Below are 21,288 nucleotides of genomic sequence, written 5' to 3'. Positions count from 1 at the left end.
AGCTTTTCTTTAAAAAGAGAAAAGTTGTGATCAGGGATAGGTATCTAGGGAATTTACACAATATCCGTAATGTTTTATTTCATAACTTGTAGGGTGGATACGTCCATGTTCATTGAATTGTTTATATGCTTTTATATTTAATTTTTTTAAATAGAAGAAAAATAAAATTCATAGATAACATTTTGAACATTTGGTGTGTTTGCTTTCCGAAAAGTGACTGTTAGGTATTTTTTTATAAAATTGAAATTATATTTTATACAGTAACATAAGCTAAAATCAAGTTCTTTTATGAAAAATTTAAATACTAAAAAGTATATAAAAAACCTAATGGACCTTCACAGACCCTCATCGAGGATTTTTAAATGTTAACATGCTGTCCTGTGCACTTCAACAGTTTCAATTCCTCCGTCACTTTAGGCCACATTCCAAGTGCTCAATAGTTACATATGACTAGTGGCTATTATATTTTACTGTATTATTTTATATTATACTGTATTATATTATATAACAAAACACTTCCATCATTGCAGCAATTTCTGTCGGAAAACCTTGTTCAAGGTGCAAATCCTTTGTTGGTTATGTAAACCACAGACCATCTTTTCTTTGTGTTTTCGTGTCTTAAGATATTCTCCTCCATTAGGGAAATGTACTTAGAAGTTTTTTCTAAGTTTTAAAGTTTCTGTTCTTTTACACAATTAGTTCTTTAACTTACCTGCCTTGCAGCTGTATAGATATGTATTTTTTAAATTTATGTTGTGAGATCAGGACGAATTCATTCTCTTTTTTCTGTGTGGAGTGGCAGTGAACCCCACACCAGTACGAGCTCTATCATACACATCTTCCCAGATATGCTTGGACTCATTTCTGGGCTCTTCACTCTGGTCATGGATTTGTCTCCACGAATACTACACATTTTTTTATTTACTGTTGCTTTCTACGTAGTCTATTTTTTCAATTCTAAGAATTAAAAATTTTTTCATTAGGATTTTTTTTCCCTTCCCCATGAGTTTTTTAGAAGTATGCTCTAGTTCTAAATGTGGAAGGTTTTGTGAGTTATCCTTTTGTTATTGATATCTAACTTGCACTGTAGTCAGCAAATGAGGGCTCTATGTTACCCATTCTTTGAAATTTGAGAATTGCTTTGTGGCCTCATGGTTAGTTTTTCAACTGCGCCTTGAATGATTGAGAAGAATATGTACTCAGACTTTTGGGGCAAGGTAGGTATAAAAACATAAATACACGTGCGCGCACACACACGCATGTGTCTTAGATCAAGCACAAGAATTGTGATGTTCAAATCATTTTAACCTTACTAGTTTTTTGGTTTGTTTGATCTATCAACGACTGAGATAGGTGTAATAAAAAGATCACAGTAAAATAATGAATTTTCTCATTTCTTCTTGTAATTCTGTCACTTTGTAAAAGTTGAAAGTACAGTATATACGAGTTTGGAATTGCTGTATTTTGAAATCTGTGGATTGGACCTTTTGTCATTCTACAGTGATGCCCTATGCCTCCCCACCAAATGCCTATTACATTAAAATCAATTTTTAGAATACTCTAGTTACACCTTTTCAGTTAACATTTGTTTAGAAGATCTCTTTAGCACAGATGAAATCTGATTTTTTTTCCCTGTTGTGCTCTGACAATCTTTGTCTTTTTTTTTTTTTTAATTTTTTTTTTTTCAACGTTTATTCACTCCTGGGACAGAGAGAGACAGAGCATGAACAGGCGAGGGGCAGAGAGAGAGGGAGACACAGAATCAGAAACAGGCTCCAGGCTCTGAGCCATCAGCCCAGAGCCCGACGCGGGGCTCGAACTCACAGACCGCGAGATCGTGACCTGGCTGAAGTCGGACGCTTAACCGACTGCGCCACCCAGGCGCCCCCAATCTTTGTCTTTTAATGGAGCTCTCCGTCCAATTAGATAAAGTATAATTAATGATATATTTAGGATTAAAGCTAACATTCTGTTTTATGGTTGTTTTTATTGTTTTCTTTGTGTTTTTTTTTCTCTTTGCCACCTTTTGGATTTTTTCATACTCTGTTTTCTTCCCTTTTAACTAGTATGAAAATGTTTTATTTCTTTTAGTAGTTTAAAATTTTTTAATGTACAGCTTAATCTAAAGTTTATTAATTCTACTTGCAAATAATTCAAGAAACCTAGGTTGCTTTGACACCAGTTAATTACATGTTCTCATCTGGAGTTTTAGTTAACACCTTGTTTTTTTTTCCTTCTATAAATTCGACATCGTGATTTTTTTTCTTTTTATGCATCCTTTGTCATTCCTTCTTGCATCTCACATCTTTCTTTGTCAAATATGTTTCAGAAGCTTGTTTATTAAAGGAATGTTGACAGTGAACTTTATCTGAAAATATCTTTTACACTTTTGAATGATGGATTTGTCTGGTATGCAGTTCCAGGTTGACAGTTTCTTTCTCAGTCTTTTGGACGTATCATTTCATTGACTTCTGCTTTCAATGTTACCATTAGTTCTAATAACTTATTTGTTGTTAATCTTTGTTTTTGTTTTTTTGTTTGTTTTTGGGTTTTTTTTTTTTGCCTACTTTAAGATCTTATCTTTTATCTTGTGGTCTACAGTTTTATGACAGTGTATCTAGGTGTGGACATTTCGTTTATCCTGGATTGATTGTTTCCTGTCTCTAAGGTTGGGCTTTCATCAGTTCCCAAAAGTTTCTTCTTTTTTCTTTCCGTGTAGTTTTCCCTCCATTTTTTTTCCTATTCTTTCTTTCAAGACTCTGCTTACACTTTGGTTAGACTTGCTCAGTCTATCCATTTCTTTTAATCTATCTTTTATATATATTATATATTTCTTGTTCATGTTGAATTCTAGATAATTTCTTCAGGTCTTTATTTTGACTTTTGTCCAGTTTTGTTTTCTCCAAAATGAGCTATAATTTATGTATAGTAAAAGCACAAAAATAAAGTGTATGGCTTTACAAAATTTACATATGTGTATGCCTGTATGATCACCACTCGGATAAAGATAGAACACATTTTCATCCCTGTAAAAGTTCCCTCCTGTGTCTTCCACACAGTGGAGCCACTCCTGTCTGTCAGTCAACTCCTGTCCTGACTTCTATCACTATGAATTATTTTCAGGTGTTCTTGAACTTCATATCAATGGAATCCTATAATGTTTGTGTGTGTTTCCTTTTGTTCACAGGATATTTTTGACATTTGTCCAGGTTGCATGTATAGGTAATTTTTTGTTGTTGGCTTTATAGCAAAGGGTGGTAAACTATGACCTGTGGGCCAACAACATATTTTGGTATATAAAATTTTGTTGAACATAAATATGTCCATGTATCAGGGTTGAGTAGTTAAAACAGAGACCGTATGACTTACGAAGACTAAACTATTTACTGTTTAGCCCTTTGCAGAAAAAGTTTGGTGACCCCTCTTCCATAGTATTGCATTATGCGTGTGGGACTGCAGTTCATTTATCTATTCTTTTGTTGATGACCATTTGATTTGTTTTCAGTTTTTGGTCATTCTAAGTCCCATTTCTGCAGATGTTCTTGAAATTGCTGCTGGCAGACATATATTCCTATTTTATGGATATATACCAAAGTGCTAAATTGATGGTTTTAGGGTAAGTTGATTGCATTCCCATGAATATTAATAATGTTGAACTATCTTTTTATATTTATCAGCCATTGAGATTTCTTTTGTGAAGTGCTATTCAAATCTTTTGCCTACTTTTTTTAGCGGGTTATCTTTTGTTCATGATTTTAGTTCTTTATATATTCTGGATGAGAAATCTTTATCAGGTATATGTTTGCAAGTATTTTCTACCTGTCTAAAGTTTGCATACTTATTCTTTTAATTGTTGCCTTTGGATGAGCAGACTTAACTGTTATGAAGTCTAGTGATGTTTCTCGTACCCTTCCCACAGATTTTTTTTTTTTTTTTTTTTTTTTTTTTACCCATGCTCATTTTTGCCTACCCTCAAGGTCCTAAATACATTTTCCTGTGATTTCCTCCAGAAACTATAGTTCAGTCCTCACAGTTGGGTCTTTGATTTATCGCCAGTTGATTTTTGTGTATGGTATGAGGTGAGGAATATCAAGGTTTCCCATATGGACATTCAATTGCTCTACGCATTTATTGAAAAACCCTCTCATGGGACACCTGAGTGACTCAGTTGGTTAAGCATCCAACTCTCAATTTCAGCTCAGGTCATGATCCCAGGGATGTGGGATTGAGCCCTGGCTTGTGTTGGGCTCTATGCTGAGCATGGAGCCTGCTTAAGATTCCCCCCACCCCTACCCCCCACCATCCCCTGCTTAATGCTCTGTCTCTCTCTCTCTCTCTCTCTCTCTCTCAACAAAAAAACAAAATACCTTTCTTTTTCCATTGACTTGCAGTCATCCCTTTGTTGTAAATGAATGATCATAGGGGTGCCTGGGTGGTTCAATCAGTTGAGTGTCCCACTCTTGATTTTGGCTCTGGTCATGATCTCAGGGTCCCAGCATGGAGTGTGGAGCTTGCTTAAGATTCTCTATTTCCCTCTCCCTCTGCCCCCTCCCCTGCTTCTGTTCTCTCTCCCCAAAAGTAAATTAACTAATTAAATTCAAAAATAAAAAAAATGAATGATCATACATTTGGATGTGTTTTTGAACTCTGTTCTGTTCTATTTGGACTATATCAGTTCTTCTGTCAGTATCATACTTTCTTAATTATTGTAGTTTATAGTAAGTCTTGACATAAAGTAGTGTAAACCCTCCACAATTTTTTTTCTTTTTAAGGATTTTTTGGATATTTAAGTGTTATTCATTTCTCTATAAATTTTGGAATCAGCTTGTCAACATCTATTTAAAAAAAAAAAAAAAGGCTACCAGACTTTTGACTGGGATTGCATTGCCTCTACAGAATAATTTTAGAAGAATGACATCTTAAGGGAATCTTCCAATATATGAACATGGTATATCTCTCTATTGAATAAGTTTTTCAGGTACTCTTAGCATTGTCTTGTTTTTTTAGTGTAAGGGACTTATATATTATTAAACTTAATTTCTAGGCGTTTGAGGTTTTTTTGGATGCTGTTGTAAATGGTCTCTTTTTTCAATTCTGTTTCCAGTCCTCTTGCTAGTATCTAGAAATACAGTTGATTTTTGTATTTTGAGCTTGTATTCTATAATTTCACTAAATGCACTTTTCAGTTCTGGTAGTTTCTAGGTTGTTGGAGATTTCCTAAATGCACAATCATGTCATCTGCAAAAAAAGAAAAAGTTTCACTTTGCCTTCTTTTTTTTTTTTTTTTTTTTTTTTTTTTAATTTATTTTGAGAGAGAGAGAGAGCATGCAAGCAGGGCAGGGGCAGAGAGAGAGGGAGAGAGAGAATCCCAAAGAGGCTCCATCCACAGTGCCAGTGCAAAGCCTGACTTGGGGCTTGAATTCATAAACTGTGAGACCATGACCTGAGCCAAAACTAAGAGTTGGATGCTTAACCAACTGAGCCACCCAGGCTCCTCTAACTTTGTCTTTCTAATCTCTATTACTTTTTTATTTTTGTTGCCTTATTGCACTGGCTGGGAATAGCAGAATAGTATTTAACAAAAGTGTTAAAATAGACAGCCTTGGGGCTCCTGAGTGGTTCAGTTGATTAAGCATCTGACTCTTGATTTTGGCTCAGGTCATGATCTCACAGTCATAATAAGACGGAGCCCTGAGTCAGCCTCCATGCCCAGCATGGAGCTTAAGATTCTCTCTTTCCCTCTGTCCCTGCCCCACTCATGCTCACTCTCGCTCTCTCTCTCTCTCAAAAAACAACAACAATAACAACAACAAAAGTACCCTTGCTTTCCCCTGATCTTAAAGGAGGATACCTCAATTCTTCACTATTAAGGTTATGACACTAAAGGGGTGCCTGGGTGGCTCAGTTGGTGAAACGTTGACTCTTGATTTTGGCTCAGGTCATGGTCTTGCAGTTTGTGAGTTCGAGCCCTGCATCAGGCTCCACAACACTGAAGATGCAGAGTCTGTTTGGGATTCTCTCCCCTCCCCTCTCTCTCCCCCACCCTCTTTGCCCCTCACCACCCCTCACCTGCTCTCTGCCCCCTCTCTCTTGCACATGTGCACACACATGCTGTCTCAAAATTTTAAAAGATATTTAGTATACTTTTTTTTTTATAGATGCCTTTTACCAGATTGAGGAAACTTTCTTTTATTCCTGGTTTACTGACATTTGTTTTCACAAATGGGTATTGAACTTTTAAATCTTTTATTTATAAAATGCTTTTAGATTTATAGAATATTTGCAAAGACAGTATAGAGTGTTCCTGTATACCCTTCACCTAGCTTCCTCTAATGTTAACATCTTACATAACCATGATACATTTACCAAAGTTAAGAAATTGACATTGGTGCAATACTATTAACTGAATGACATATTTTATTCAGATTTCCCCAGTTTTTCCACCAGTGTCCTTTTTCTGTTCCATGATCTGATCCATATACCACATGGCATTTAGTTATCAAGTCTTTCTAGTCTGCTCCAATCTGTGAAAACATTTTAGTCTTTCAGACATTGCCACTTTTGTATTTTATACAGTGTCCCTCATTTTGGGTTTGTCCAGTGTAGTCTCACAATTGGACTGAGGTTATGGACTTTGGGGAAAGAATACCAGAGGAATGTTGTGCTCTTTTTTGCATCATATCTGGGGGCACGGGATCTCCACATCATCATGTTAATCACATAGTTTAGGCAGTGTTTGCCAGGTTTCTCCATTGTAACACATTACTACTTTTCACTTCTTATACTTTATTTTGTTTAAGGAAGTCTGCACTCAAAGGGATGAGAGGGAAAAGTATCAAATGATTTGTGGATATGTTAAAACTACCATGGTAATTAATAAATGTTTTGAAGTTGTGCAAATGTGCTATTTCTCAAAGTGTAGCCCACTAATTTTAGCATTCAACTGATCTTGCCTGCAGCAGTTATTATTGTGGTATTCTAATGATGATTTTCCATTTCCTTCCTTCTTTCTTTTTAAATGTTTGTTTTGAGAGAGAGCAAGCACACACACAAGCAGGGGAGGGGCAGAGGGAGAGAGAAAACCCCAAGTAGGCCCCACACTGTCAGCACAGAGCCCAATGCGGGGCTCGATCTTACAAATGATAGATTATGACCTCCACCAAAATCAAGAGTCAGATGCTCAACCAAACTGAGCCACCCAGGGGCCCCTCCATTTCTTTCGTTCTTTCTACACTTATTAACTGGCATTTTCTGACTCTGGAGCTAGACTGCCTGGGTTCAATTCCTAGTTCTGCCTCTCCCTTTTTATATAGTGTAATCTTTGACAGTTACTTCTCTATATTTGGATTTTCTCACTATACGGTGTGGATAACAAGTGTCTACCATAGAAGGTTGTGGAGAGGATTAAGAGAGCTAATACATAGAAAGGGCTAACAGTTATGCTTAGCCCCTAGGAAGCACCCATTTCTTTGTTCCTTAATGTGGTAGGTTATTCTCATTTTAATTGTTTTAACAATTGTATAAATTATTAAATTGTCATGTACTGTTGGGTAAATCTTACATATATTTATGTGATCTGGATTAACTTTTTAAATTTTTTTCGTGTAATATTCATGACTCATAGTGGCTTTTTTTTTTTTTTTTTTGCTATGGCAAAAGACAATGAATGATAGAGTCCTTAAAAAAAAATTACACAAGAGCTTAGCAACTGAAGTGGCAATATTCCCAACTTTCTAGAGTGATTTATATCAGAGTCTTCTGTAGAGACAGAGATAGCTCTTGCAAATGAGTCTTTTAAAATATTGAACTGAGCAAATTCGAAACTTGGCATGTATTGTAAAAGAATGGTCACTCAACAGGAAGGAAAAAATTATAGCCCTTTTGCATGTTTCACCATGAACACTGTATTATTGTAGAGGTTTCAATATTTGAAATTTTTTAAATGATTCATTTGCTAGCAGTATGTATGGGCACTTTCTATGTGCCTGGAAATACGTTTTGCTGCTTTTGGATACTTCTTTGCTCTTATAAGCCAGTCAGTCATTTAAAAGTTGAAGGCAAGCCTACTTGAATATTCAGGGAAACTCAATGTTCGTTTTTTTAATGTTCATAAAATTGAACTCTTAATATTTTTCCTGGTTCCCCCCCCCGCCCCTTTCCTGTCAGCATCTTGAGTTAGGCCCTTATCATTCTATGCTATTTTTCCCTGTATTGAGATTTTCCTTCCCTTCCTTTCCTGTACAGTGACCACTGGGGTTGGTTCCTGAAAAGAACCTTTCTGTGACATTCCAGGACTTGAGAAAACAGGTCCTTGACTTCTTAGCCTGACTGGTCCTTTTCTGTCTAGTCCCAGCTTGCTTTCCTAGCCTTGTAGTCTTTCTCCTTAGATTTAGTCCAGTGGCACAGTTAGTCATTAGTTAGTCAACTAATTAGAACCTGAAGTCACTGTATTGTTTTTGAGGCTATGCTTTTTTTATTCATGCCATTTCCTCTGCTTTAAGTGGATTTTCCAAAAATTTTCCAGGCTCTGTTGAGAGGATGCTCACTCCACAATCCTCCTAGCTGGATAGGAACCCTGTAATTTGTAATCTATAGCCCTTGTTAAATTCTTACCTTTCATCACCAATCTTTATATCTAAATGTCATTTCCAGTTGGTCGGGTTCTTAGAGATAGAGTTCCAGTACCTACCATGATACTTTGCATACAAAGAGCTATTGCTAAATAGCTACCACTCTTAAATACCTACTATAATTGTGCTACAATTTTGCAAAGTAAGTATTATTGTCTCTGTTTTAAATTGTGAAGAAACTCAGTATCAAAGAGATTAAGAAACTTGCCCAATGCTGTATAGTTAGTAAGTGGCAAAACTGGTTTGTCTGATTCAAAAGCTGTTGCTATTTCTTTTATGACATACTACCTTGGTACTAAAAATAGTTAAAATTATTAAATAGGTGTATTTATGGAAAAACACTACTAAAATTGCTTCACATAGATTGCCAATATGCTACGTAGAGTCTTCACTTCAGTAACTAAGGTAGCTGCTATGGACTACCTGATACACTCCTACTTTCTTCAGATTTTTCTTCTAAGTTTTTATTGATACTAATGGATAAGGTTGATTTTGACTTTTTTGGGGGTCAGTGAAACAGAGACCTAAGCACAATTTGCTTGGTCTTTGTTTTTAAGTAGATAGTTTTGCATTTGCCTAATAACATTTACTAGGCAACTGATAAGGTAAAAATAGTCTGGTTATCTTTTATGAAGTACTTTTTCTCTTTGTACTGAGGTATTAAATACATAGGGGTAAAGCATAGAAAGCATGTCCATCTTAAATATACAGCTTGGTGAATTTTCTGTATGTATACCTGTATAGCCACTAGATCAACAAAGACCATATTACATCCATCCAGAAAGAGAAAATTTCCATGCTCCTCCCACCTAGTACCTCCCCTAGAGGTACTGATTTCCATTTCTACAGATTAGTTTTGTCTATTGTTGGACTGTAAGGGTAGCCAGATAATATGCATTCCTTTGTCTGACTTCTTTCATAATAGCCTATTTTTTGAAATTCATCCATATTAATGCATGTGTGTATATTTTTTCTCATATTTTTCTAAAACATTCCATTGTATCAACATACCATAGTATATTCATTCTGTTAATAGATGTTTGAGTTATCTTCTAATTTTGGCTACTACAAATAAAACTGCTATGAGCACAGGGCCAGTACAGGTCGAGTGGGCGTGGCATGCCAACAGGTGCCATGGTAAGGGTCTCAGCAGCCATGCTGTTTTCGACCATGATGTTGGGGAAGCCCCGTGTGGGTAGGGACATGGAGACGTACCTGCTCAAGGTGTGGGCATGGTTGCGGGGGCCACATGCCATTGGCTGGGCATTTGTGACCCCAGCTGGGACAGGAGACAACCTACGGAAGAAGAACCTAGAATCTGGAGAATGGTCATCTGGGCTGGACCACCACAAAGCCAAGGCCATGTGACCCATCTTCCTCATCAGGCATTCCCACAACCATGTGAATGCCTCCCTGGAAAAGACCGCACATTAACGTCCCTGGGTCATGAACAAGCTGAACTAACTGGGCTCCAACTTGCAAGCTTGGGGTTGAAGTTTAATAAAATTGTCTATTTGCCCATGACCCATGCAAAAGAAACCACCAATATGGTAAGCAAATATCTGCCAGGCATCTGCAAGGTCAGCACAGACCTACTAAGGGTCTGCCCATCAAGCCCGACCTGCCTGTGTTCCACTGGAACACAGTGTATTACAAAGATAGAGCCCGGATCAAGACCGCCTTCCAGAACTACAACCACTGGGCAGATGCCAAGCAGCAGGAGGACAGTTAGGAGATCTTCATCTGCCGTGCCAACATCGTCTGCTACATGGTATTGGGCAGGGTAGTTCCCTCCAGAAGGCTGGCTCCACCTCTTTCTCAGCAATGGCAGCATCGCCCACCTGGTAGTCCTGCGTGATGGCCAGTGCTACTCAGGACCCTCGGGGACACGGGGTTCATGCCTCTGGATGAGATCTCCTGCTCCTGAGGGCTGCCTACAGGACCTGCTCTTCTTCACCCCCAGCCTGGATCCAGCGGGTGCCACCAAAAGCACAGCTCCTTCCCGTCTTCTCTCCACAGGCTGCACAGCACAGTTAACACTGCATTTCTCAAGGAGGAGAATGAAAAATATGAACACCTAAAGAATCTAAAATGTGGCATTTCAGTCCATACTTCAGGCCCAGGATGGAAAAAGGAGTCGTTCTGAGCAGAGTATCCTGATTGCTATCTCGGGATTTTCTGCATTGTCTACCAGGAGGAGGCCTCACCAACGCTGTCTGTGGGGACCACGGGCAGTCCTCATGGGGGCCTTTGGTCATGACCACAGTTGGCCATGTAAGCCCCTTGAGGCTTGTCAGCAACGCCCATCAGGCACGAGGGGCTCTGAGGAAGAGGGGCTGCCAGTGCTTCTATTCAGAACTTCTTGTCATACATTCTTCTCATTTCTTAAAACCTTTTTGTCACTTCAATATTTGTCAACTAAAGATTCTCTTCATCTGGGCTCTTGCTTTGATAACCAGTTTGTCAGTCCAGAGTCCTGTACCTCTGATACTGTTGGATCTGGACTCAACTGGGGCCTTAGGCCTTTTCCTGCACCCACGAGCACCTTGGCAGGTGAGGGAGGTGACTGGATGGTGATAGTACCATGCAGGTCCTGTTTCAATAAAATACTCGACAGCTCAGTCTGCCTCTGGCTGTTAATCCTCTATGCTTGCAGGTTAAACTATTTAGACATGATGTGTCCATCGCAAATATTCTGTTAACTTAGGAGAAACTATAATTTCTATGAAGTGGTCATGAACATTTTCTGCACAGTCAGTGCAACTAATTGGGACATTTGATCCATTTCTCTGTCAACTTTGGAAGTAACTACAGAATAAAATTTTACTGAGAAAAAAAAGCTGCCATGAATAGTCATACACGATCTTTTAGTGACATTTGCAGTGTTTTGTTTGGGAATATATCTAAAACTAGGATTTTAAAGTCATGGGGTAGCCATGTGTTTAGTTTCAATAAATTCTGCCAGGTCAACCATCGGTGAGTGAGTAAATCTAAGAGTTGTAACAGTTCCACATTTTCAGCAGGACTTGATATTGTTCCTTTTCATTTTAAGCCCTCTGGTGGATGTGAGGTGGTATCTCATCGTTTTCTTTTCCATTCCCTCATTGTTAATAATGTCGAGCACCCTTTCAAATGTTTCAGATAATTTGGATTCCTTTTTTTAGGCAGTACTTTTTCATGTCTTCTGCATATTTTTATTGGGTTGTTTGTCATCTTATTGATTTGTAGGAATTCCTTATATTCTGGATAAGAGTCCTTTGTTGAATATGTGTATTACACATAGCTTCTCAGTCTGTGACTTTATTGTTTTCTCTTTTAATGATGTCTTTTGACAAGCAGAATTTCTTAAATCCAGTTTATAATTTTTTTGAATACTGTGTTTTGTGTCCTGTTTAAGAAATCTTTGCCTACTCCACAGTCATGAAGATACTAATTATCCTTCACATTTAGATCTGTGTTCCATTCTGTGATTTATCTCAATAGTTTTTGTATGATGTGAGATAAGAATCTAGATTACTTTTTGTTTTTCATTATAGAAATCCACGTGCTCTAGAATCATTTTTTGAAAAGAATTTCCTTCATTGAATTGCAGTGGTGAAAACCTAGTTTCCATCCACTTGTGTGGGTCCATTTCTAAACTGTTTTTTACCATTGTTCTTTTTGTCTGCCTCATGGTTAAAGATGGCTAGCCAAGCTCTATCATGTCAGTATTCCAGCCAAGAAGGAGGGGAAAATAAGAGTATGCTCCTTCTCAGAGTATGCTATTTTCAGAATTTGCATGTAACAGTTAAAATGCCTACATCTTGTTTGTCAGTAATATGACAACTCTTATCTTCAAGGAACATTGGGAAATGTCCTTATTCTGGGTGCCCTTGTGTCCTTTTAAAATTCAGAGATTATATCACAAAGGAAGAGGGGAGGAATGGATATCAGGAAACATTTGTAGTCTGTGCTGTAACTTCTGTTTGGAGCACTTTGTGGGTGTGTTTAATAAACATTTTATTTGATTACCTACCCCTCATAGGAACCTCATAAGCATGCAGATGTCACAGCCCTGTGATAGAAAACTCTCCCAGAACTACTTAACAAGAAGTGTACCGAGTAGTAATAGAATCAGCTGCTTTCTAGTGAGACACATGTCCGTGTCTTGTTAAAGTTCATCTCAAATCACCCAGTATTTCTTTATATGGTATTGGTGCCATCAAAACAGCTGGAAGGGAATAAAAGCCTAAATCAGGAAAGTCTAAAGAAAGAGATGGCTTAGTAGGTCTGATAATAGTGTGGACTATGGTGGGAGGGAGACCAGTGAAACATCTGTGGGTCTTCTAAATGTCCCCTTATACTTTACATTTTGGAAAAGAAAACGTTGAGGTCTAGGTTCCAGTTTTATTTGTTTTGATTTTCTTCTTGGCTGCCATTAGTGCAGTTAGTTGGTATAGATTTTTCATTTCAAAGGATTTATTATTTCTAGACCTTGAAACAAAAGGTCTCTGATGGTTTGGGCCAGCCCAGTGTTAAATGTCCTTCCCTTTTCATGTCCTTCCCTGGGAGAGATACTTGGAAATAGCCAAGAAGGGTAGATGTGTTAGTCTGCTTGACTAGTCTGCCATAACAAAATGGTACAGACTGGGTTGGATTAAACAACAGATTTACTTACAGTTCTGGAGTCTAGAAGTCCAAGATCAAAGTGCCAGCAATTTTGTTTTCTGGTAAGGCTTCTTTTCCTGGCTTATAGATTGCCGCTGCCTTGCTGTGTCATCACACAGCCTCTCCTCTGTCATGTGTGGAGAGAGGGTAGTCTCTGATGTCTCTTTCTCTTCTTGTAAGGACACAAGTCCCATTCGTATTCAGTCTTAGTTACTTCCTTTTTAAAGGCCCTGTCACCAAATACAATCATGTTGAAGATGAGGGCTTCAACATAAGAATTTTGGAGGGACACAGTTCAACCTATAACGTTATGCTCTCTAGCCCCCTTAAATTGATGTCCTTCTTGCATGCAAAATACATTCATCCCATCTCAACAGGTCCAAGAGTCTTAACCCGTCCCAGCATCAACTCAGAATTCTACATTCCAAAGTCTTACCTGAATATCATGGGGCACCTGGCTGGTTCAGTCAGTAGAGCCTGTGACTCTTGATCTTGGGGTCGTAAGTTTGAGCCCCACATTGGGTGTGGAGCCTACTTAAAAATCCTCTAAACTAGGTATGTATGAGACTCAAGGTATGATTCATCTTGAAGCAGAATCCCTCTCCAGCAGTGAACCTGTGAAACTAAACTGGTTAGGTGGTTCCGAAATACAGTGGTGGGATGGAAATAGGATAGATATTCGCATTCCAAAAGGGAGAAAGCAGAAAGGTCACAGGAATGTTGGACCCCAAAGAAGACTAACATCTAGCCAGGCAAACTCTATTTGATTTTAAGGCTTAAGAATAATCCTCTTTGGCTGCGAGATCTGCCCTCTGGCCTGGTAGCCCTAGGCAGTGGCTCCACCCCTGAGGCACTGGGTGGGGGCAGCCTGACCCACCGAAACCAGGGATGGGAGCACCACCCTCTGAAATGAAGGGAGGAAGCAGCCTTTCTCTCTGTAGTGGGAGTAGAAGTGAGGATGTCTAAACTGCCCTGGGGTTCTTTCCTTTTCATGAGAAATAAAACATGTTTGCAGCCAAATAGTTCAATGTCTAGTCCTGTTCAATCTCGGAAGTCCAAAAGCCTTCCTTTATTTCATCCTAACTGTATTCTGTTTGGGCCAAACTGTCTGTGTCTCTGTTGGTTAATCCCATCTCTATTCCTGGTTTCTGTTTATCAGGCTGACTAATAATTCCAAGGATAATCTCCTCATGGAGCTATTGTCCAGCCACACCCTTGGTGTTTTCTCCTGGACATACTTTCTCATTTTTTGCAATATGGATAGGCTGAGAATTTTTCCAGATCTTCAAGTTTTCTCTTTCTCTCTCTCTCTTTCACTTAATGATTCCTTCAATTTATCTCTCTTCTTGCATTCTACTAAAGCAATAAGGATAGCCCAGGCCACACTCTATACTTCGATTAGATATCTCTTCAGCTAAGGGACACCTGAATTACTCAGGTTATGATCTCATGGATTCGTGAGTTTGGGCTCTACACTGATAAGTGTGGAGGGTGCTTGGGGTTGTCTCTCTCCCCCTCTCTCTACCCCTCTCGCACTCACTTGCTCTCTCTTTCAAATAAACTTAAAAGAAAAATCTCTTTAGCTAAACATCCGTGACTTACAAGCTCTTCCTTCCACTGAACCCTAGAACAGCTGGTTCTTTACCAGTCTATAGGCAGGATCATCTTTTCCCTATTTCCAATAGCACATTCTCATTTACATCTGAGTTCTCACCAGTCACCTTTGACTTCCTATTTCTTCAAGGCAGTCTTGGCTTTTTCTAGAATGCACCTCAAAACTCATCCAGCCTCTACTCAGTTCCAAAGCTGCTTCCACATTTTTAGGCATTTGTTACAGCAACATTCCATTTCACAGTACCAAACATGTATCTGCAGTTTGGACTGCTATAGCAGAACGCCATACTGGGTGGCTTAAACAACACAAGGGTGTTTTCTCACAGTTCTGGAAACTAGAAGTCCAAGATCAAGGTGCCAGCAAATTCAGTTTCCGCGGAGGCCTCACTTCCTGCCTTGCAGATGGCTGCCTTCTTGCTGTGTCCTCACATGGCCTTCCCTCTGTGCGTGCGTGCGTGTATGTGTGTGTGTGCATGTGCGCACACACCTCACTTGTATATATACCTGATACATATAAGGGTAGGATGGGGCAGTTAAATGTAGTAGACTATCCCATCTAGAAAAAGGTAACATAGGCACACTGGAATTACTGGTCCATAGCAATTCTGAAATCCCTCATGATGGATATTGGGACACCCTGGAGGAACAAAATTTGCTGGCCTGATTTTATCTTCTTGTTCATTGTTTTCATGAGGCTCTGGTGTTTTCCTCTGAGTAGTTCTTCCTTTTCTCTTCCTTGGCTCCGTATGAAATGGAGAGTGGAGGATTTGCTCTGCTTGGAACTGAGCAACCCTTTCTTCCCACTGCTTCCATATAGAAGGAGCCAAAGGGTCATTTTCAGACTTTAGCTGATAGACTGGTTCTCTTTGGCAGCACAATTCTCTCCAAAATCTAAAAGATTTCTGTTTGTTTGTTCTATATGCTGGTAATTACATCTGTGTGTTTTTTTTTTTTTTCTTTTGTTGTGGTACCTGGTTCTCAGCTCTGCTGCATTGATTTGATTTCTCACCTGTATAGTTCTTTCTAGACCAAAAGAAAGTTATTTGAGGACTGACTGACTTCTATGGGAAAACCATACCCTTAATCTGATCTTTTTCCTCGTCTTATCCAACTAAAATGATTTAATGAACATGTTAATCTGTCCTTTCCCTGAGGCAGTTTAATTTTTTTTTTTTTAATGTTTTCCTGAGCCTATGACCTTCATTCAATGTCTCTGTTAGTATGGGAAGTAGTTAGTCCATATAACATTGCAAATTGAAAATGTCTGGAATCTCTCTTACTTTTCACTTATTATTGAAAACTGGATAGTCCTTTTCTCAGCTTATCCCTTGAATACTTGCCATATGCAGCCAAAAATAATGAATTCACACTTCAAGTGTTCTGTTTTCTTCTCTCTTTTAGAGCTGCAAGTTTATTAGGTAATATGTCTTGTGAGGTACTGGGAGTATTATAATTTATAATAGGAGTATTATAAAATACTAGTATTATAATTTATACTAGGGGTGTTGTAAAATACTTTGTCATTGTATAAATATAATACTTGTCTTTCCAGCCCTTAAGATTAATTTCCTCACTGCTTCCTGACCACTAAATATATTTTAAGTTTTTGCTAGAGAAGCATCCTACTTCTGGTACCAATTTCTAGTTAGGATGGGTTAAACTTACACTGTGCTGACAAGCTGTCCCCAAACCTCAGTGGCTTTAGTGAAGAACAGATGATTTCTTCTCCTGTTAAAAATCCATTGTGGATTTCTGGGAGACTCTGCCCTATACACTCAGGCTAAGGACTGTGGGTGCACCTCCATCTTGTATGCTTTATGGAACACCTGACCTTCTTGATTGTCATGGAGGAAAAGAGAATATTAAATGGTCTTGTACCAGTAACTAACTGTTTAATTCACGGTCTAGAAATATTTACGTGGCTGTGCCTAACTATAAGGAGGTAGAGAAGTTAAAGCAGAAATATTAGAAGGAATTGTATCATATATCTGAATAGTTAAAAGTTATAAGTTAAGCTAATAATTAACTGTAAAACATATAGTATATCATTCTTGGGCACATTTATCTTCTGTGACCTGGAAAACTAGATTTGAATGTGGAATTTTTGGAGCCTTGAGGTTTCTTCACCTCGAGAACATGGCAGCATAGGAATGCTGGCCCATTTTCCCTTCTCTTCATGTTTCAGGCCCAATTCTGCATGATGGAGGGCACACGTCGAACCTATGTCCACACCCTTGCAGATAGCTACCCATTGGCCACTTCTTGGAGCCTAGGGCTGAATACACAGTGGCACAATCTATCCTCATAAACACAGGTCTGGGAAAGAGGCTTTCACAGTCCCTGCTAGCAGGGTTGGAGTTCTTTGGACAAGAAATCCCTTTGTTCCAGGAACCTACGGCATGGTCTAGGAGGGGGAGTCTGGGCCTGAGTGGATATGTCCCCTTAGACCCTTGGCCTTCTTGCTCTCGAGGGAAGGGTTTACTGGGAACCCCTCATGTCCAACTTTAAGGGCAATACTGAGCAAGTGTAATGTCTATGTGCTTAGAAAAAGAATAGGATATGGGTGAGCATGCAAATCTGTATCCTACCTCACGCTTACTGAATTCGCTTCTTAGATAGAGCTATGGAGGGAAGATGCTGTAGTCACCAAAGTTGAGTATCCTGTGTTAACAACTGTGATTCTATTATAAAGTCCAATTATGATATATAAATCAGTTTCTTACATGTTTGCTCATAGCAAATTTGCCTCAACCCCACGGTGTCTGACTTGATGGAAATATCGGGGTATGGCACACTTCTGAGTGATGCTCTTACCTTGTTACCATGTAATAGGAACGACTGGGAAGCTGTGAGATCTAACCATCATGAAGGCCAGGCAGCCTGGGGTGCAAAATCTAGGTGATGAGGTCAAATGCTGGCTCTGATACTTTTCAGGTGTCTGATATTGAGAAAGGTTTCTGTTTCAATGTTTTCTTATTTGTACAAAGGGAATAGAACTACCTATTTTCAATAAAATAAAATAATATATACCAAGTGATCTACAGAAAATATTCATAGATCAAGCAAAATTCTTTCTCAATGAAAAATGATTTAAAACAATGAGGTATGTTGGAGCCTAAGTCTGAGATTTAATGCAGGGAAGATGACCTAACAGAAGAAGGAGGTGGGGTCCCTGGAAGATGAAGTCCTTAGTCTAATATCATGAAAAGAGAGCTTTGGGGCAGCTCTGGGCTCTTGCTTATCTCTAAGGGAAGATATGTCTTTACTATCTCAACCTAGTAATCTCTCTTGAGCTTCAGTGCCCTGATTTTTAAAATGAGGATAATAAGAATTGCTTTGATGACCTTGATAAGGATCTTTTGATACAGTGGTGGAGATCAGAGCCAGGGGAATGGGTTGGAAAGTGAATAGGTGAGGAAATGGGGATTATCTACTTTTTAAATCTTTTTCAGAAATTTGAGAAAGATAGTCTGGGAATATAGTGGGAGCTGGAGGGCAGTGCAAGGTTAATGAAAGTTTTGTTTATTATAGGTTGAGAAATACCAGATCATGGTTGTATCTTGGGGAGCAGTATCTCTAGTAGAAAGGGAGAAAATGACAATGCGAAGGAAGTTTTGAATGGAGAAGTGAGATTGCTGTGGTGCTAGAAGGGAAGTTTGTAGCGTTAGCATTGAAAAGATGAAATGCTGTATCCAGTAGCTTTTTTTTTTTCTTCCCTCAGTGGAGCATGAAGTGGGGGTGTTAGCAGAGACATATGTGTATGTGCAAGTGTCGGGAGTGAAAACACCAACTGGAAGATAGCGGGCAGGGAAGAGTTCTGGAGTTGTAGCCGGGCTTTAGAACTCTGGAGTTGACAGAGTGAGTGAAGTCACTCTCCTTGTTTGTGAGAACCCTCCATCTCCATCTCTACTGCAGTAGCTTTTCCACTCTATTGTTTCTGTGCATTTTTAGTATCCCCTGAGGCCCTCTCCAGTCACACTGATGCCTACCTGGGCTGTCCAGATTAGCAGCAAGATACCATTTGATTACAGAATTGCATAGGTTTTAAGTAGTCTATCCCTATTTTTTCCCCTAGATGTGAGATTCTGCAAGAGGTTTTTACGAGATGACTGTATTATCTTCATCTCCATATAAGGTCCTTGCAACGGATTGAGTGTTTATGTCCCCCAAAATTCATATGTTGAAATCTTAACCCCAATGTGATATTTAAAGGTGGGGCTTTGGGGAGGTAATTAGACGATGAAGGCAGAGCCTTCACGAATGAAATCAGTGCCCTTATAAGAAGAGACCAAAGAGCTAGCTAGTTTGCTCTTTTTTCCACCATCTGAGAATACAGTGAGCAGTTGGTAGTCTATGAAGAGGATTTTCACCAGAGCCCATCCATGCGGCACCATGGTCTAGGACTTCCAGCCTCCAGAACTGAGAGAAATAAATATTTACTGTTTAAGCCATCAAGTCCATGGTACTTTGTTACCTGAGCTAAGAATGGCATGGTTAGTTTTTTGCATCCTAGAATTCTTAAAACTTTAGGTTAATAAGTTACATCATATTTCTAGCTGGTAAATGAAGTTTAAAGGAAAGTGCCCACTGTATTCTCTGATGCAGGGTCCTACCTTCCAGTGAAGGTCTTGACTCCCTTTCCATGTCAGAGTCCAGGTTTCTAGAAACCAGAAACTCTGGTGGAGTAGAGCTAACCTGACGTTGTCTTTGTGCTTATGATTGTGCTCATCAAAGGCTTTTCTTGGATGTTTGTGTATAGCTATTTACAAACCTACTTGTACAGGTATAGTCTCTATCCATTAAGAATTTAACAATTTTAGAAAAACAGTGAATATGAATATAAATGTTATTGCTCTGGTGACATGCAAGCAAAATAGATGTAATATTTCACTCAATTTTGTGGAATGTTTTAGAATGAAAAACCATACAAATATTGTGCTTATACTGTGTCTGCCAATGTAAGCGTGTTTAGCAACAGTGAGTAAAAGGGACATTAGTGCTTAGGAGTAATTACTGTTGCCAAGACTTACTAGGAAAATTTTCATTGTTCATCATAGAAATTAATGGTAACACAAAATGCCTTGATTTGATCATCCTAGGTTTCTTTGAGGGACCCTGTAGCCTAGATGCTAAAAGTCTGGACTCGGGTGTCCAGATCAGCTGTTTGCTAATTGTGTGACCTTGGGCAAATTACTAAAACTTTTGGTGCCTGAGTTTTCCTATGGGCCCCAAAGGGATAATATGGTACATCCCTCATAGGGTTGTTAGGAGGATTAAATGAGAAAATGGTTAAAATGCCTAGATCATGCTATGGTAAGCACTCAGGTTCCTGGTTAGAAAATATTATAATATACTCTAAAAAAAAAGAAAAAAGAAAATGTTATATACTTTCTATAATAAATAGATAGCTAGCTCCATTAGGCAGAAAATCAATAAAGACATAGTTGAACATAATATCCCATCAGTCAACTAGATGTAATTGACATCTTTAGATCACTTTATCCACAACAATAGAGTATATATTCTTCTCAAGCTCACATAGAACATTCACTAAGACCACATTCTGGACCATAAAACACAACAAATTTTAAAGAATACAGATCATACATTGTTTGCTCTCAAGTCACCATGGAATTTAACTTAGAAATCAATAACATAAAGACAAGTAGGAAATTTCAAATTAGAGGTTATACAACACAATTTAATTTTTTTTAGTGGTTTCTTTTCTTTCTTTTTTTTTTTTTTTTTTGTATATAATTGTCAATTTGGCTTCCATACAACAGCCAGTGCTTATCCCAACAAGTGCCCTGCTCAGTGTCCATCACCCACCTTCTCCTCTCCCCCACCCCCCATCAACCCTCAGTTTTTTCCCTGTATTTAAGAGTCTCTTATGGTTTGCCTTATGCAACACAATTTATAAATAATAGGTCAAAAAAGTATATCCGTAGAAAATTTAAAATACTTTGAGCTAAATGAAAACATGACATCAAAATGTCAGATGCAGAGACAGTGTTGCTTAAAGGAAAATATATAGTACTGAATGCATATATAGAAAAGAAGAAAGTCCTGACCTCAATAATCTAAATTTCCATGTTTGGAAACCAGAAAAAAAGAGCAAACTAAATCTGAAGTAAACAAAAGTAAAGCAGTAATGAGAATTAGAGCAGGAAAAAGGGTGCCTAGCTGGCTTGGTCTGTGGAGCATGCAAGTCTTGATCTTGGGGTTATGGGTTCGAGTCCCATGTTGGGTATAGAAATTACTTTTTTTTTTATTTTTTATTTTTTAATTTTTTTTTTCAACATTTATTTATTTTGTGGGACAGAGAGAGACAGAGCATGAACGGGTGAGGGGCAGAGAGAGAGGGAGACACAGAATCGGAAACAGGCTCCAGGCTCTG

General features: G+C 38.6%; 1 protein-coding gene and 1 pseudogene across 16 annotated transcripts in view; both read left to right on the top strand.

Annotated features, from left to right (window-relative positions):
• PLAGL1 (PLAG1 like zinc finger 1) overlaps nt 1-21,288 on the top strand; it is a 111,337-nt gene that overhangs the window by 39,462 nt on the left and 50,587 nt on the right. The window lies entirely within an intron of this gene.
• On the top strand, nt 1,895-21,154 carry LOC147581261 (serine/threonine-protein phosphatase PGAM5, mitochondrial pseudogene; annotated as a pseudogene).

Source organism: Puma concolor, chromosome B2 (assembly GCF_028749965.1).
Source record: "Puma concolor isolate L17-30 chromosome B2, mPumCon1.1.hap2, whole genome shotgun sequence".
NCBI lineage: Eukaryota > Metazoa > Chordata > Mammalia > Carnivora > Felidae > Puma > Puma concolor.
The sequence above is the reverse complement of the archived record's forward strand: the minus strand, read 5'-3'. Positions and strand labels throughout refer to the sequence as shown.